This window comes from Mustela nigripes, chromosome 6 (assembly GCF_022355385.1).
Source record: "Mustela nigripes isolate SB6536 chromosome 6, MUSNIG.SB6536, whole genome shotgun sequence".
Lineage (NCBI taxonomy): Eukaryota > Metazoa > Chordata > Mammalia > Carnivora > Mustelidae > Mustela > Mustela nigripes.
The window spans coordinates 80,643,364-80,662,781 of record NC_081562.1 but is presented as its reverse complement, the minus strand read 5'-3'; the positions used below and the strand labels follow the sequence as shown (position 1 = coordinate 80,662,781).

The 19,418-nt window shown below is 36.7% G+C and overlaps 1 long non-coding RNA gene and 1 pseudogene across 1 annotated transcript in view; one reads left to right on the top strand and one right to left on the bottom strand.

Moving 5' to 3' along the window:
• LOC132020138 (ribonuclease P protein subunit p29-like) overlaps nt 1-5,718 on the top strand; it is a 19,366-nt pseudogene extending 13,648 nt beyond the window's left edge.
• The window catches only part of LOC132020663 (uncharacterized), a 101,989-nt gene that overhangs the window by 67,426 nt on the left and 15,145 nt on the right, over nt 1-19,418 (bottom strand). The gene's annotated exons all lie outside the window — the stretch shown is intronic.

The window sequence follows — 19,418 nt, the reverse complement described above, 5'->3', positions numbered from 1 at the left end:
CTTGGAATACTGTTACTAATTAATGCTGTTAACTCTCTTCCCAACTTATATGCTATTATTGTCATATATTTCAAGTCCTCGATATTTTTTTAACTACGTAAGTCAGGGTGTCTGGGTAGCTCAGCTTGTTGGGCCTCTGACTCTTGATTTCCACTCAGGTCATGATCTCAGTGTTATAGGATTGGGTCCCCACATCAGTCTCTGTACTGCCTCTCTGGTCTCCTGTCAAAGAAATTTAAAAAAAAATTAAAAAAAAACATTGCATTTTTATAAACCATGGAGATACTAAAAAAGGTAGTAAAATAAGGTTATAAGTGGTTTTACACCAATATATTAAAAACTTCATTGAAACACATTCTTGGAAAAACATATTTGGTCCAATATTGACATAAAAAGAAACAGAAAATCTCAATATTCTTACAGTTATTTTAAAAAAATTTTTAATTAAATATTTTCCTACAAAGAAATCTCCAGGCTCATATGGTTTAACTATCAAGTTCTAAAATATATTTAAAGAAGAAATAATCCTCCTCTTACAAACACATCTCTTCCAGAAAATTGAAAAAGACGTTTGCAAAATCGTTTTATCAATCCCACATATCTTCAATCCAAAATCTGACAAGGGCATCTGAGAAAGGAAAATTAAAGGTCAATCTTATTTAAAACATGAGGGAGGGGCGCCTGGGTGGCTCAGTGGGTTAAGCTGCTACCTTCGTCTCAGGTCATGATCTCAGGGTCCTGGGATCGAGTCCCGCATCGGGCTCTCTGCTCAGCAGGGAGCCTGCTTCTCTCTCTCTCTCTCTCTCTCTCTCTCTCTCTGCCTGCCTCTCCATCTACTTGTGATCTCTCTCTGTTAAATAAATAAAATCTTAAAAAAAAAAAAAAACATGAGGGAACATAGCAAGCCAAATTCAACAATATCCAAAATGGTAACAGATTAATTACATCACAAACAAGTTGGGGTCCTAGGAATTCTAGGTTAGATACAATTTGCAAATAAATTATGTTACATTAACAAAATAAAGGAGAAAAATCATATGATCATTTCAATAAATGCAGACAAACTCAACCTCCATGATAATTTAAACAACACTAGTAATAAACTAGAAATGGTTTACTGATAAAAAGTTTCTAAAAATCTTATAAATATCATGCATAGTGGTACAGTGCTGAAAACTTTCTCTTGAAATAAAAAACAAGAGCAGGTTATCTGCTTTCATTCTATATCTATCCCACATTGAATTGGAGAGTATATTAAGATACTTTTACGAGCAAGTAACAGAATATACAATTAGATATGGATTAAATAATGAAAATTTCCTGTCTAACATAACAGGAACTCTGATAAAAACTTCCTGGATTTTCCCAGTGGCTTAGGGATGTCATCAAGGACCCAAGTTCTTTCTGCTTTGTCCCTCTCACATTGGCTCTTGGGCTTGTCTTTTCATAGTTCACAGATTGGCTGCCACAGAGAAACAGAACAATATTTGCCAAAAAAGAATTGCATTGCCTCCCATTCTCTATTTAAAAGGAAGGAAAACTTGTCCTAGAATATTTCTGGCAGACTTTCTTCACATCCTATTGGACATGATTGGATCACAGGCCAATACCTAACTTCAAGGGTAGCCAGGAGAATAGTTGGGATTCTAGGCTTCTGTAGGGGTGTGAAGGCCCTGTCAAGAGAAAAAGGCAGAGGAGAATAGGTAGAGAATGTTTTTGTTTAAGGAACAATAGTTTCTGCCATAGATAGCTTAAATAACTCACTCAAGGTCACATTTCTTTTTTCTTTTTTTTTAAATTTTTTATTTATTTGACACAGAGAGATCACAAGTGGGCAGAGAGGCAAGCAGGGAGAGAGAGAGGAGGAAGCAGGCTTCCTGCGGAGCAGAGAGCCCGATGTGGGACTCGATCCCAGGACCCTGAGATCATGACCCGAGCCGAAGGCAGAGGCTTAACCCACTGAGCCACCCAGGTGCCCCAAGGTCACATTTCTTTTTAAATGGTAAAGCTAGGATTTGAACCCAGGCAGCCTGACTCCAGAGCCCACACTGAATGGCCATACAGTCTCGACTTGCGTATGACTTTAAAAGCAATGAATTTTAACTATAACTTAATTCTTACCCCAGAACCTATAAAATAACCTGAGTACACTGACTCTTAGTGCCACCCTCAAAGTCTTTGTTATACTCTATTACAGTATTCACAGGAATTAGTTGACAAGTTTTGAGAACCTTAAGTAAGCTAAAATTCATCTGTTTTCCAGAGAAAAACCTTAATTTCACATAGAATTCTTTAGAAATAATTATTTATAACATTTGGGAATTTGAAAATCAATCTATTATGTGTGTTTGAAAGAATGTGAGAACAGCTCATCAACTCTGAAAAGAAGTAATATGCATACAAATCACATAAAAGGTTTATAATAAGAAGATTAAGTATCACTAAGCAGAAAAAGAAACATGAAATACAAGGGCACATTTAAAAATAAAATGGGTACATCTTAAAATAAATCTTTTCAGCAAAGTTAAAACAGTAAAATATGCTTATGTAGGGAAAAAGTTGTAAAACTGTGAAATCATATTTTCACTTCACAGTACATTTAATATTATATGCATACTATTACATTATAACAGAATAATTATACCTATTTATCACCTATTGTAATAAAAGGAGATATAATTGATTTAAAATGTCCTTAAGTAGTTTTAATTATATAAACAAAAATTAGCTTTTATAAGCATGTGTGTGTGGGTGTGTGTGTTTAGAATTGGTAAACAAAGTAACTTTGTGAAATTAACTTACCCTTGGCTCTAATCATTACTATCAGATCAGAGTCTTGTGAGTTCCATATTCTGTGGTTGTATTTTTATATATAAAAAAAGAGCGCATGTAATGCTATTTTTTTTTCAGCTTCCAGCCCAACCTGGACCATATTTTATTTTCACTTTCTATGTGGGTACATTTATGGTTCACAAGTCAAAAATGACCATTCACAGTCCTATGCTGTCTATCCCCAAAAGGCATTGGCCAGGCTTGTGTAGGATGAGGGAAATTGAGGTCAAGGCAGCAGGACCACCTATATCTGGATCTTTTGTGGGTAATCTACTACCATCATAGGTATAGTGTTGGAGTCTGGAGGCCTCAGAGTGAATAAAGGGGAGAATTCAATCAATTACATTTCTATTACCCTTTGACAACAGTTCTAGGTACTCTGGAAATTACAAGCCACCCCATATTTGCAGTTCAACAGCTCATAATCTATGGGGAAGAAGTAATTATACATAAATGAATAGATAACTGGCAGATTATACTAGGCAATTATAGAAGCATCTGGAGAGAAGAATCCTCACTGGGTAAGAATATGGGCAAGTTTCAGGGCACCTGGAAGACTCGGTTAAGCTTCTACCTTCAGCTCAAGTCATGATCCCAGGATCCTGGGATGGAGCCCCACGTCAGGATCCCTGCCCATCTTCCAGGTTTGTAGACATTCTCTCATTACACATGGCTGAGAGAAAAACCATCTCTCTTGAGTCTCTTTTCAGTTACGCTTATGCCATCCATGAGGATAGCACTTTTAAGACCTGATTACCTCTCAAAGTCTCCTTCACCTGACACTGCCCCACATGAATTTGGGGGGAGGACACATTCAGTCCATAACACCCCTAATAGCAAGCGTGCAACTCTCTATAGAGTACCACACCTCCTATATTTTAACTGAGTTCCTCAAACACTCTAAATTTAATAATTCTTTGATTCCATGGGGGTTTTGAATTCATTGATCCATAAGTGGAAGCCTGTATCTTCCTCTCCCCTTCATCCATTTTACCTAACATCCCACACCCTCCCTTCTGGCAACATTGAGTTTATTTTCTAAACTTAGAGTTCTGGTTCTGCTTTTTGTTTATTCATTCTTAGATTCAATTTGTATGTGGAGTCATATGATATTTTTCTTTCTCAGTCTGACCTATCTCCCTTAGCAAAATACCCTCTGGGTCCATCCATATTGTCTCTAATGGCACAATCTCATCCTTTTTTATGGCTGTATACTATTCCATTGTGTATACATACATATATGTACATTTTCCTTATCTATTCATTTGCTGGTGGACACTTAGGTTGCTAACATATCCTGGTTATCGTAAATAATACTGCAATAAAAACAGGAGCATATGTATCTTTTCAAATTAGTGGGTTTTTTTCCTTCTTCTTCTTCTTCTTTTTTTTTTGGTAAATACCCAGTAGTGGTCCAGTTTCATCTTTTACATATAGCTTTCCAGTTTTCCCAGCATCATTTGTGGAAAACACTGGTTTTTTTTTTCTCTATTGTATATTTTTGCTTCTTTTGTCATTAATTAACCAACCATGTAATCATGGCTTTATTTCTAGGGTCTCTTTTCTGTTTTATTGATGGTCTGTGTCCATTTTTGTGCCAATACCGTACTGTTTTTATTACTAAAGCTTTGTAGTATATCTTGAAATCTGGTATTGTGATACCTCCAGCTTTGTTCTTTTTTCTCATAATTGCTTTGCCTATGCAGGGTCTTCTGTGGTTCGATATAAATTTTAGTATTATTTGTTCTAGTTTTGCGAAAGATGCTGTTTGTGTTTTGATAAGAATTGCAGTGACTGTAGAATGCTTTGGTTAATAAGGACATTTTGACAATAATAACTTTAATAATCCAAAAGCATGAACTATATCTCCATTTGTTTGTTTCATCTTCAATTTTTTTCATCAGTGTCTTATAGTTTTTGAAGTACAGGTCTTTTACCTCTTTGATTAACTTTACTCCCAGGTGTCTTAGCCTTTTTGGCGGAATTGTAAATGGAGCTCTCTTTTTGTCACTTGGCCTAGTGTATTGAAACACTACTGGGGCCTGCATATCTGCGACCCTAGCTGAGAGTTGGAGGATCTCAGTCTGGCAACTTGGTGCATCCTTCCACACGGGACTTTGGTGAGAAAAGTTTTGATGGCCAAGGCTGCAGAGAAAAGTGAAGAAAGGTAAAGAGTGAGGGTCGCCCCCAGGAAACGTCATCAGAATGCACCGGAAGTGGCCCAATACTGAAGCATGTGATGCACCATGCATTTTCTCAGAAAATGGCCGGAGTTTGATGTCCATCTTCCGGGAGCCCAACAGGCGGAGGCATCTGTGAGGGCCTTCCTGAAGCGCAGCATGCCCCACACGAGCCAGCAAACCTGCGAGGACTAACTGCAACACAAGACTGTGGTCTTGGAGTACTCCACTCACCAAAAGAGAAAAGAGAAGGGAAAAAAAAATCCAAATACCTTTCTGCCAGGCAGAGGAGGGAGATGCACCTTTTTGAAATTGAGCCAGAGCAGCAGAGCTACGGTCTTCTCGCCCTCTAAGAGAACTCTGAAAACAGTACCACCAGGACCTGTGCAGTAGTCTCAACCCAGGCACGCAGCCACAGATGATTCAGGCCAAGCTCTTAAAGGCAGATCTTCATGGGGCTCTTGTTTAGGTCACAAAATCCAAATGCACCTCCTATGTGGGTGTTACAGGAATCCTTCTACAGGAAACAAAGCACGTTTTCAAAATCCTCACCAAAGACCGCCTGAAGGTTATCCCCAAACTAAACTGTGCGTACACAATAAACATTGATAGCTTCATTTCCAACATTTATGGAAGCAAATTCCAGCTTCTGTCAAGTTAGCGATCTGCCAAGAAATTCAAAGCAAAGGGAATAGTTGATCTGTGAGCTCTTTGCTGTGGAGACGATTGTTTGTGACCCCAAGGACTGGGCGCAACTTAGTGCCTGTCTCTCAGCCAAGAGATGGCCAGGCTGGTTCTGGTTCTAGACCACCCCTGACCCATTAACAACAGAGTTAAGAACAATTCATCATCCGGGATGAAATGTGTGGTACTGAGCAAATAAATCAGGGAATGGAGGGATGTATATGTTTCTAGGTTATGATGGGTGTGTATTGCTCCCATGAGAGAAAAGCATTATAGAATCAGCACAGGTGGACCTGACTGGTAACATTATTAGGTTCTTATCTCTTTTTCATCCTTTTCTGTGTCTCCTGAGTGTTCTGTTAATGAATCCATTGTTTATGTGATAAACACACACACACACACACACACACACACACACACACACACAAAACCCCCTTCTAATTTCTGGGTGTCTATTTTGTATCCTGCTACTTAATTTAGTATTTCTAATAGCTTTTTGGTGAAGTTTCAGGATTTTTAAATGTATAGTATCATGCTATCTGTAAATAGTAGCAGTTTAACTTTTTATCAGTATGGACCCATGTTACTTCTTTTTCTTATCTAACTGCTATAGCTAGACTTCCAGTATTTTGTTGAATACAAGTGGTGGGAGTGGACCTCATTGTCTTGTCCTTGACCTTAGGGGAAAAGCTCTCAGTTTTTCACTACTGAGTTTGATGATAGCAGTGGACTCTTCGTGTATGACTTTATTATGTCAAAGAATATTCCCTCTAACCCCACTTTGTTGAGAGTTTTTATGATGACTGGATGTTGAATGCTGTTAAATGGGTTTTCTGCATCTATAGTAATGATCATATGATTCTTATAGTTTGTTTTTTTGATGTAACACATGACATTGATTTGCAAATATTGAACCATTCTTGCATCCCTGGAATAAATCCCACCTGGTTGTGGTGAATGATCTTTTTAATATTTTGTTGTATGTACTTTGCTAATATTTGAGGATTTTTGTATCTATGTTCATGAGATATTGGCCCATAGTTCTCTTTTTTGTTGTTGTGTATTTGCAGGAGGTGCTACTTTAGGTAACTACCTTTTGACCCCACCACAATGTCCCTCACTCTATGAAAGCAGAGGATTACGGTCCAGACTGTGGAGAATAGCTGCAGAGTGACATGGACTGTCATCGATCCAACCCCCATCAGTGAGTTACCCTGAATAAAACTCTATTTCAATGGTATGAGGTGGCCTTCTTCATTTTTTGGCCTTAAAGTACCTTTTCAGTCTGGCGGATACTTCATTGTCCCTTATCCTCCTAACATTTTCCCACTGAAAAATCTGCTAACCAGTTTATGTCTGTTCTCATAGTCTTTGCCATTCTGCCTGTTGAAAGATTAATTGTCCATTTCCCTATATAAAGCCAACTGAACTGGTTGTACATGGACCCAAGTAACCCAACTGGGCAGATGAAGATTTTCTCACCTACTCTGGGACTTACCTCCTAACAATTATCCCTTCTTTCTCCTGAAATATCACGTTTTCCTTTACAATAGATTATTTTTCAGTCTATGAGCATGTTATAATAGCTTCTTTAGAAAACAAAAACCCTCACACAACCCTTTCAGATACTATTCTATTACTCTGCTCCCCTTTATAGTAAAACTCCTCAAGAGATTTCCTTAAATGTACTGTTGCTCTCTCTTCATCTTCTATATTCTTTTGAACCCATTCCAATAAGGCTTTCATTTTCATGACTGGACTAAAATAATAATTGTTAATATTCCCATGAATCTCAATTTTGCCCAATCTAATAATCCATTTTATTTAAAAAATGTATTTACTATTTAAAAATTAAAGAAAAAAATTAGGCAGGAGAGTTTGGTCTGGAAGAGCAGTATGGTACTGGCACAAAACCAGACACATAGACCAAAGGAATAGAGACAGAGAACCCAGAAATTGACTCTCAACTCTATGGTCAACTAATATTGCACAAAGCAGGAAAGACAATCCAAAGGAAAAAAAAAAACACTCTCTTCAACAAATGGTGTTGGGAAAATTGGACAGCCACATGTAGAAGAATGAAACCGGGTCATTTCCTTATACCATATATCAAAATAGACTCAAAATGGACGAAAGACCTAAATGTGAGACAAGAATCCATTAAAATCCTAGAGAACACAGGCAACAACCTCTTTCTTCTTGGCTGTAGCAACATCTGATAAAGGCAAGGGAGACAAAGACAAAAATGAACTATTGTGACTTCATCAAGATAGAAACCTTTTGCACAGCAAACAGTTAACAAAACCAAAGACAACTGACAGAGTAGAAGATATTTGCAAATGACATAGCAGATAAAGGGCTACTATCCAAAATCTATAAAGAATTGATAAAACTCAACAACCAAAGAACAAATAATCCAATCAAGAAATGGGCAGAAGACATGAACACACATTTCTCCAAAGAAGACATAGAAATGACCAACAGGCACATGAAAAAAATGCTCAACCTCATTTGGCATCAGGGAAAGAGAAATCAAAACATCAATGAGATACCACCTCATACCAGTCAGAACGGCTAAAATTAACAAGTCAGGAAACAACACATTTGGCAAGGATGTGGAAAAAGGGGAACCCTCCTACACTGCTGGTAGGAATGCAAGGTGGTGCAGCCACTCTGGGAAACAGTACGGAGGTTCCTTAAAAAATTGAAAATAGAGCTATTGTATGCCCAAGCAACTGCACTACTGGGTATTTACCCCAAAGATACAAATGTAGTGACCCAAAAGGGCACCTGCACCCCAGTGTTTATAGCAGCAATGTCCACAAGAGCCAGACTATGGAAAGAGTCCAGATGTACATTGACAGATGAATGAATAAAGAAGATGTTGTGTATACACACACACACACACACACACACACACAAAGGATTACTACTCGGCCATCAAAAAAAAAAAAAAAAAGGAAATCTTGCAGTTTGTAATGATGTGGATGGGACTAAATGGTATTATGCTAAGCAAGATAAACCAATCAGAAAAAGACAACTATCATATGATCTCACTTATATGTGGAATTTAAGAAACAAAACAGAACCATAGGAAAGAGAGGGAAAAAATGAAACAAGATGAAATCAGAGAGGGAGATAAACCATAAGAGACCCTTAATCATAGGAAACAAGCAGGGTTGCTGGAGGGGAGGTGGATAGGGGATGGGGTAACTGGGTGACAGACATTAAGGAGGGTACGTGACATAATGAGCACAGGGCATTATATAAGACTGATGAATCACTGACCTCTACCTCAGAAACCAATAATATATACTAATTAATTGAATTAAATTTAAAAAATGAAAAGAATATTTATATGAAAAAAACCAGAAGAGCCTTGATACTCAATGTGATCAACGAACAATCAGGATCTGCATTTCCTGGAATCATATTTAAAATGTAGACTCTCGGGCCAATGCCTGACCTTGAGAAAACTCTCTGAGCCTTAGTTCATTTATCCATAAAACAGGTAATAGTCAATTTTTGATCCTCATCTTATTCAACCTTACTGCTGCAGCTGACTAGTTGATTCTCCTTCCTTGTTGAATCACTTTCTTTTCTTGGCTCTGGGATGCCACCTGCTCCTGGTTTTTCCACCATCAAGTTTTTCTTAGTCTCTTGCTAAATCCTCTCCTACTTTGTGATCTCTAAAAATGTTTGAGTGACCATGGCATCCTTTTTGATTATTGTTCTAGCCAGTGTGAACACACAGGTTATAAATGTTTCCAAGATGTGATCCCCAGAGGTTCTTACTCATTACCTCTAGCTTCAGGCAACTTTGTCTGCCTTTTCAAGTGTACAGATATTATATTTTGGGGGGGTGAGCAATGACATGAAAAAAGGTTGGAAAACACTATCCTGAAATATCTCACTTAATTGTATGTTTTTCAATACCACTTATGTTGCTGATTTCCAAATTTATATATTGAGCTTTAAATCTCCCTTGAACTCCAAACACCTGTTCTGAATGCCCTAAGTAATATTCCTACCTGAATGTCTAATAGGCATCCCAAACTAATAATACCTCGAAGTGATTTCATAGCACCTCAGAGCACCTCACAGCACTCAGATAAAATTAAAAGTAGTAATCCTGGACTCCTAGTCCATCAGTAGATGTAGAAGCTAAATTCAAAGTAGTCCTCAAATATGACCATTTCTTATTGCCACTATTATCTCGATCCTAGTCCATGCCACTGTTATCCCTCATGTGGATAGCTTCAGTTCTCTTTCAACTCCCTTACTTAGAAGCTAGAATTTTATCATATAAACCAAATCATGTAATTTTCCTGTTTTGACCTTCCATTGGCTGCATTTCACACTTAGAATAAAACTGGGAGTCCTCTGATGACCTATTAAGCTATAAATGACCAGGTTCTAGGCTATTTCCCCAACATCATTTCCAATATCTCCAAACTCTTCATGTTCCATCCACTACTGACCTCTTTACTATTCTTAAAAAGCAAGTGTGCACTCACCTCTAGCCTTGTACTTGCTGATCCTCAGCTTCGAACCCTCTTTTGTAGATATTTTCATGCCTCATGCCCTCGCCTCATTTAAATTTTTGCCAAAATATCACTACCTCCTTAGAAAGGTCTTTTTGAAAATCCCAGCCAAAATAAAATTACACTCTGTTCTCTCACTCTCCTTTGTTATCTTTATAGCGGTTTATCTAACTACCAATAGAACTTGTGTTTATTGTTTGTTTGTTTTCTCTCTACCCTGGGGAAAGAAAGTTCTATGAGAAAAGGCAAGCACTAGTTTTGTTTACTCCTGAGTCCTTAAAACCTAGAGCAATTATCAGGCATACAGATGCTCAGTAAATACTCATTTAATTAATTCTGAATAAAGAAATGTTGGAAAGGTATATGATACATTGACATGGTGGTGTGGTTGAAGAAAAGAGAGATAAGTAAGAAATATGGCTGGGATGCTCTCACAATAAATCAGGTAAGAGATACAAATCAGTGCTAAAAAATGCCTTGGGAATTTTTTTTTGTAAGAAGAATATATACACACACACATACAGAGAGAGAGAGAAGCAATGTATATATAGGTACATTGTGTATATATATGTATACATATATATGTATACACACACACACACATATATATACATATTTTCCTTCCAGCAAAAAAAATTATACACACACACACACACATGTGTGTGTATATATAATTTTTATAAAATTTTTATTAAAAATTTTTTATAAAAAATAATTTTTTATAAAAATATAAAAAAGTTTTTTATAAAATATAAATTTTTATAAAAATATAAAAAAATTTTATAAAAATTTTTATAAAAATTATATACACACATACACACACGTATGTGTGTGTGTATAATTTTTTTTTTTGCTGGAAGGAAAATCCAAGAAGAATCATTTTAATGGCCTCTTGTGAGTACAAAATGTATCTTTAAAAAGTTTAAAGTTCAATGACTCTCCTAGATCTCTAATTCATTCTTCTACCTCATTTACCCTGGCTGTTAGAGTATCCAGTTTAGACTGCATCTCATTCATAGCATTTTTAAGTTCATCCTGATTAGATCTCATTTTTGCCCTTATTCTATATTGTCACTACTGCTTTTCTCAAGCCTAGCTATTGACTTCATAATTGCTACCCTGAAGTCTGTCTCTGACATCTTGCTTCTATCCATATCCAAGCCCTGGGTGTTATATGCAACTAATTATTCATTGAACACTATATCAAAAACTAATGATATACTATATGTTGGCCAACTGAATAGAATAAAAAAAATAAAGTCAATAGTTCACATTAAAAAAAGATAGTTCAATAAATCATTATTAAATGGCATTCAGGATATTAACTGATCATTTTACTCAGCATATATTTATTGCTACGTATAATGTGGCACATGCAGAGAGTGATATAAGCTCCTTCTTTGAGAAAGAAAAAATACAAAAGCAGAAATATTCATCTTCCTTTAAGAACCAAATCAACTTTAAGTAAAGTAAGACAATGAGAAAAAAAAGTAAGACAATGAAAATAATTACTTGAACTAAAGAGTATTTGTTTAATTCAGATACCTTTTTACAAAACGTCTCTGTGTTAAGGAGGTTAAATTCGGTTGGCTAAAGAAATTTGACTGGTCTGTGCTTGCTTTTTTTTTTTTTCTTTTTTTAGAGATTTTATTTATTTATTTGACAGACAGAGATCACAAGTAGGCAGAGAGAGAGGAGGAAGCAGACTGCCTGCTGAGCAGAGATCCCGATTAGGGGCTCGATCCCAGGACCCCGGGATCACAACCTGAGCAGAAGACAGAGGCCCTAACCCACTGAGCCACCCCAGGCACGCCTGGTCTGTGCTTTCTTATAAGCAACATACTTCTTTAAGTTTCCTGCCACTGAAAATAAAGAAAAGGGGACTTATTTTATTAGATGGTATTATCATTATTACAGCTTGTCTTTGATGAAATGTGTTTCTTATTTCTTTATGGATATCAAGATTTGAGAAACATGAACAGTAATAAAAAGTAGTAACAATAGCTAGTGTAACAGTAGTAGTTTGTTATGTTTATGACTTACTGATTCAGAAACAATGAAATTTAACATACATTACTTAAAAAATTTAAACAGTTATTTTCCTGCCTACAATTAAACTATTTTCCACACGCTGAAAGTTTTGCAATTCAATATATTTGGAACATCAATTTGATTTCCTGATACATACAGCTCTTTGTAGAAAATTTATATTAAATAAAAAATGTGGTTATGAGTTTCAAAACATAAAACTCAATGCTAAGCTTTGTTTATTTTCTTCTGCAACACAGGCAATGTACTAACTTTTAGGAATGAACAGAACAATTGACTGACTCAATCTCATGTACACAAAGCTTATTCAGGTAGAGAGGACAGCCATTAAATTAAAAAGAAACTATTTAATTATACTTAAAGAAAATCCTCAGAGTACTCTGAAAGTAAGTAATGGGAGTATAACCTTGACTAGCTATGAGACTAGGGCATTCAGAGAAAGTTTTTTGAGGAAGAGACATTCAAGCTGAGACCAAAAAGACAAGTGGGCATTTTCTAAATGAGGCTTAGACAGAGAAGAGGTTTTCTGGCAGAAGGAATAATATGTGCAAAGGCTCAGAGTTGGGAAGGAACATGATACTCATGAGGAACAGACAAAGAGCAGTTAAGTTGGAGAAAGCGACTGAGATAAGACTGGCAAAATTGTCATGGGTCAGATTAACTTGGGCTTTGAAGAACATGTTAATGATCTTAGATCTTATTCTATTCTTAGAAAAGAAAAATAAAACTACTGAAGAGTTTTAAGCTGGGGATTTCCAGGAGTAGACTTATATTCCATGAAAAGATTAATTTGACTCTTGGTAGAAAATAAAGTATTTCCACTTTTGGTGATATGGGAAAACCAAATACAGGCACACCTTACTTAGTTGTGTTTCATTTTACTGTACTTAATAGATATTCCTTTTTTTTTTTTTTTTTACAAGTTGAAAGTTCAAGACTTCAGTGGAGGAATAACTGCAGAGGTGGTAGAAATGGCAAAGATTCTGGAATTAGAAGTGGAGCCTGAAGATGTCACTGAAATTCCTGTAATCATGATAAAACTTTAGTGGATGAGTAATTCATTTTTATAGATGTGTAAAGAAAGTGGTTTCCAAATTTGAAAGAACTTCACTGTGGATAAAACATTATTAAACAGCATTACATGCTACAGAGATATTTTTCATGAAGGAAGAGTCAATTGACACAGCAAACTTCAAGGTTGTCTTATTTTAAGAAACTGCCACGGTCACCCCAACCTTCAGCAACCACCACTTTGATTAGTCAGCAACCATTGACACTGAGATAAGACCCTGCACCAGAAAGAAGACGATTCACTAAAAGCTCAGATGATGGTTAGCATTTTTAGCAATAAAGTGTTTTTAAATTAAGATATGGACATTTTTGAGATATAATATTATTGAACACATAATAGACACAGTATAGTGTAAACATAACTTTCATATGCACTGGGAAACCAAAAAGTCACTTGACTCATTTTATTGTAAGATTCACTTTTTTGTGTTATCTGGAATTGAAGCCACAATACATCTGAGATATGCCTATAAAATAAAAACAAAACCTACAAAATAATTTAAAAAATTATGCATAAAATATGGCATTTTTTCTTTTTAAAATATATAGCTCAGGTTTCAGTTTGAATTCTTCAATATGCATCTTCCCAAGACCTCATCTTGACAGGGCTGGAAAAACTGGAAGAAGTAGTCACAAAGTATCTCTAGAGTGACACACATGAAAGTCAGATAACAGTGGATTTCTATAAGACACAACTGCATTAAAAATGACTTCATGGTATGCTTGGGTGGCTCAGGTGGTTAAGCGTCCCACTCTTGATTTTGGCTCAGGCCATGATCTCACAAGATCAAGCCCCACGTTGGTTAAGATTCTCTTTCTCCCTCTTCCTCTGCCACCCCCATTCTTGCACGCTCTCTATCTCTGCCTCTAAATAAAAAATGACTTCACAACCCAAAACTGCAAAACATAACTAAACAATATAAAAGCAAATTTCATGTGATAGAAAAAATAACAGGTATAGCTCTTTATGATCTTCAGATAACAAATTATTGATGGAACTAACAAAATATGCTTAAATTGCTTAGAAATATTTTTAAAAATTAAATAATTAAAATATGAGAGAAGATCAATATCTTATTAAAAATGGCCAGGAAAATTTGAAGAGAGAACTAGTAAAACATCTAAAATTAAACCTGAAAGTATAATAATTTAAATTAAAAATTCACTAGCTAATATTAAATAGCAAATTCAACAGCTAAAGGGAGAAATAGTGTCTGGAATATAGAGATAAATTATTTACCTAATTACCTAATCAACTGAAGTGATGAAAAGATTTAAAAAATTGCATAAGAGAAAATAGGGCCAAAAATTGGTAGAATTGTTCTAATAGGATTTTAGGAGAGCCTAGAAAATGGATGAAAGAGAAGTAATATTTAAAAAGATAATAGCTGGGCGCCTGGGTGACTCAGTGGGTTAAGTCGCTGCCTTCGGCTCAGGTCATGATCCTAGGTCCTAGGATCGAGGCCCGCACGGGGCTCTCTGCTCAGCAGGGAGCCTGCTTCCATCTCTCTCTCTCTGCCTGCCTCTCTGTCTACTTGTAATCTCTGTCTGTCAAATAAATAAATGAGATCTTAAAAAAAAAAAAAGATAATAGCTGACAATTTTCTAGAATTGATCAAGTATAAAAATCATCATTTTCAGAAAGCACTTTAAGTTCAGAGGAAGATTTAAAAAAAAAAAAAAAGAAGAAGAATCACTAGATTTATCTTAATGAAACTTACACAGCCAAAAAGAAAAACAGCCAAGAAAGAAAAGACAGATTACCTACAGAGGAATGGCAGACTGACTGTAGAGTTTCTAGCATCACCAACAGAATCCAAATAACATCTCCAAAAGTCCATAGAAAACCACTGTAAATCTAAAACCTATACACAGCTAAACCGTCATTCAAAAAATGACAGAAAACTGAAGACATTTTCAGTAAGAAACTGAAAAAAAGAAGGTACTTCATAAAAATGGACTATATACATAGGAAAAATACTAGAATTAAGTTGTTCAGGACAACAATAGAGATATTCATTAAATTTAGGCTAATGTTAAAACATTGAGATTCACCATTTGTGGAACAGTAATGGAGTACATTTTGTCTTTTGACCCAGTAGGCAGGGAAAAAAGAATAAACAAAATGTTTTCAATTCAATAACAATCAAGAAAGCAAGAAAGAGAAAGCATAATAAAGGAAAGGTAAGTAGACACCACAAAATAAAATGGCCAAAATTGAAAATATCAGCTATACCACTGAATATAAATGAGTTAAATTCATTCATTAGAAGACAGAGGTTTTCAGAGTAGACTTAAAATCCAGCCATACCTAAAACCCATAAGAAATATAAAAACATGAAACATTTAAAAGAATGTAAAAATACAGCAGGAAAGTAATAATAAAAACTATCCTGCCATAACTATATTAATACTAGACAAAACAGACTTTAAAGATGAAACATTATGAGAAAGAAGATACAAATTACACATGATATATGAAATACAAAAAAAAAGAAGTAACTACATAGTAGATTTTAATAAATTTCAGTAGTTGAAAATCCAAATAGATGAATAATTTCCAAGGCTAAAAGATTTATATAACAGCTTAATGAAATGAACACATATAGAACCTTGTAAATAAAACAGAGATTACACACACGTGCACATGCGTGCACATGCACACGCACGTGTGTGAGCATACACGCACACACACACTTTCTTTTGGCCGGCCAGGGAAGAACATGCCCATGGCTAACACTTCATAGTTCACTGAATTAACTTTATGGTAAGGTAAAACAATCAATATCTTAGCTAAAATAAAAGGCAGCCTGGTGGATTGCTGGGAAGATGGTGGAGTAGGAGGACACTAAGCTCAGCTTGTCCCAAGGATACGACTAGATAACATTCAGATTGATGTAAATAGCACAGAAAATGACCTGAAGACTGGCAGAATAAACCTCATTATTAGAGAGAAGACCACATCAAAGATGGCAGAAATGACAGAAAAATTGTGGGGTCTAAATGGACCATGGGACTCTCAGTGGGAGGGAGGGACTTTTGGATGTGGAGAAGGGAGAAGGGAGAAGGATGTGGAGAAGGACTACCACATTGGGAAGCCCACACAAGGAAGATACATCCCCATAACATTTGGCTTTGAAAACCAGAAGGGCCAAATTCCATGAGTTCCTACAACAGTGGGACTTAAGGCCTGTAATTTTAAAGATCAGCATGGTTGGATCTCAGCAGGAGGGCAAGAGGAAACTGAATCCCCACCATTAAAATGACAGAACAAATAATAGTCCTTGGAGATAGAGCACAGAAGCAGCAGTTTGAAAAAGAACTAAAGGTACAAGGAGGGATATTTATTTAATAATCTCTGAATGTGTCTTGGAGGAACAGAGGTATCTGGGAGACTTCTGAAACAAAGGAGCTAGTAGGTGCCATTTCCCTCTCCCATCCCTCAGTCTAAACAAATGGCCACCTGAGGCAATTAGCATAGTGCATACAATCGCCACCTAACTTGCTTATCCCCTGCTCCATGGTGCTGTGGGTCCCCTCCCCACAGAAGACCAGCACAAACTGTTCCAACAGTGTCTCCTGACCAGCACACTTGGTGGAACCTTGGTCTTGGCATTGGCAATGATAGATTCCCCTCTCATGTTGGACCAACACACAAACCTTGCTAAAACTATGCACCCCATCCTTGTGTTCTTTGCAGATCGGCATCCTCCAATACAGTCTTGCCCAGAGCCAATTCAAACAGGGCCACAAACCTGGCAGTATGCACGCATCCTTGACAGTCACTCCAAAGTGACCACACACACCAATTAGGCTGTGGCCCCAGCAGTGTACTGGGAACACACAGTTCATCTGATTATAGGCTGTGGCCACCAATGAAAGTTTTTCAGGGGACAACACAGGGAAAGCACCTTGTAGTTTTGAGCTACCGCATCTCTGGCAAATGCCTGGTCTGACTCAGCTTAAGCCCAAGGTGGCCCCAGACTGGTCTAACACTACAGGGAACAAGCAATGCCCAGATCAGGATAAGAGAGCCATTACAGACGATTGGACTAAAGGAAAAAGTGGATTAGCTACAAAAGCTGTGTGCAAAAACACACACAGGAGACACCCCTAAGTGTTGGCTTCTAATAGATAGAAGACACTCCATTGCAAGGCCACTACAGGACCTCTTCTTCACAAGGCCACTAGTTTCAGGAGCAGAAGTGGCTGACTTTCATAACACACACCAAGAGACAAAGAGAGTTAGACAAAATGAGGAGACAGAGGACTGTGTCCCAAATGAAAGAATAGGATAAAACCACAGCAAGAGACCTAAGTGAAACAAAGATAAGTAATATGCCTGATATGATAGAGAATTTAAGTAATGATCATAAATACACTCACTGGAATTGAAAAAAATTGGAGGGTATCAGTGAGACCCTTAACACAAGATAAATAAGAATCTGTCAGAGAGGAAGAATATAATAAATGAAATTAAAAGCATACCAGATGGAATAAATTGCAGACTAGAGGCAGCAGAAGAAGGCACCAGCAAACTGGGAGACAAAGTAATGGAAAGTGATCAACCTGAGCAGGAGAGAGGAAAAAAATATGCAAAATGAGAACAGACTTAGGGAACCCAGCAATTCCATCAAGTATAATAACATTTGCATTACAAGGATCCTGGAAGGAGAAAAGAGGGAAAAGGGGACAGAAAATCTATTGGAAAAAATAATAGCTAAAAAATCCCCAAATCTGGGGAAGGAATCAGAAATTCAGATCCAGGAGGCATAAAGAGTCTCCAACAAAATCAACCCAAGGAGGTCCACACCAAGACACACAGTAATTAACTGGAAAAATATACTGATAAAGATTGAATTTTAAAAGCAACAAAAGAAAACAGTTACATAAGGGGAGACCCCCATAAGATACCTAGGAATAAACCTAATCAATGAAGTAAAAGACCTGTATTCTGAAAACTAGAGAACACTTATGAAAGAAACTGAAGAACAGACAAAGAAATGGAAAAAATTTCTATGCCATTGGATTAGAAAAAGAAATACTGTTAAAGTGTCTATACTAACCAAAGCAATCTACACACTTAAAGCAATCCCTATCAAAATACCATCAGGGGCACCTGTGTGGTTCAGTGGGTTGAGCCTCTGCCTTCAGCTCAGATCATGATCCCAGGGTTCTGGGATTGAGCCCCCATTGGGCTATCTGCTCAGTGGGGAGCCTGCTTCCCCCCACCAACATGCCTCTGCCTACTTGTGACTTCTATCAAATAGATAAATAAAATCTTTTTTAAAAAAAAGTTGAGGGACAAATGATAGCCTGATAGCCTGCTTCCCCTCTCCCCCTCTGTTTCTCTGCCTACTTGTGACCTCTCTCTCTCTTTTACTGTCAAATAAATAAATACAAACTTTAAAAAAAAATACCACCAGCTTTTTCACAGAGCTAAAACAAACAATCTTACAATTTTTGGGGAACCACAAAAGACCCTGAATAGCCAAAACAATCTTGAAAAAGAAAAACAAAGCTGGAGACATCACAATTCCAGATGTCAAGCTGTATTACAAAGCTATCATCAACAAGAAAGTATGATACTGGCACAAAAATGGACATATGATTGAATGGAATAGAACAGAAAACCCAGAAATGGACCTATAACTCTATGGACAAATAATCCTTGACAAAGCAGGAAAGAATATCCAATGGAAAAAAGACAGTCTCTTCAACAATTAGTAGTGGGAACACAGGACAGTGTAACATACAGAATAATGAAACTGGACTACTTTCTCAAACCATATGCAAAAATAAATTTAAAATGGATGAAAGAACTAAATGTGAAACAGGAGCCCACCAAAATTCTAGAGAAGAAAACAGGCAGCAACCTCTTTCACCTTGGGCATAACAACTTCTTTCTATGCACCATCAAAGGCAAAGGAAACAAAAGCAAAAATGAACTATTGGGACTTCCAAGATAAAAACTTCTGCACATCAAAAGAAACAATCAAGAAAACTAAAAGTCAGTCTACAGAATGGGAGAAGATATTTGCAAATGATATATCTGATA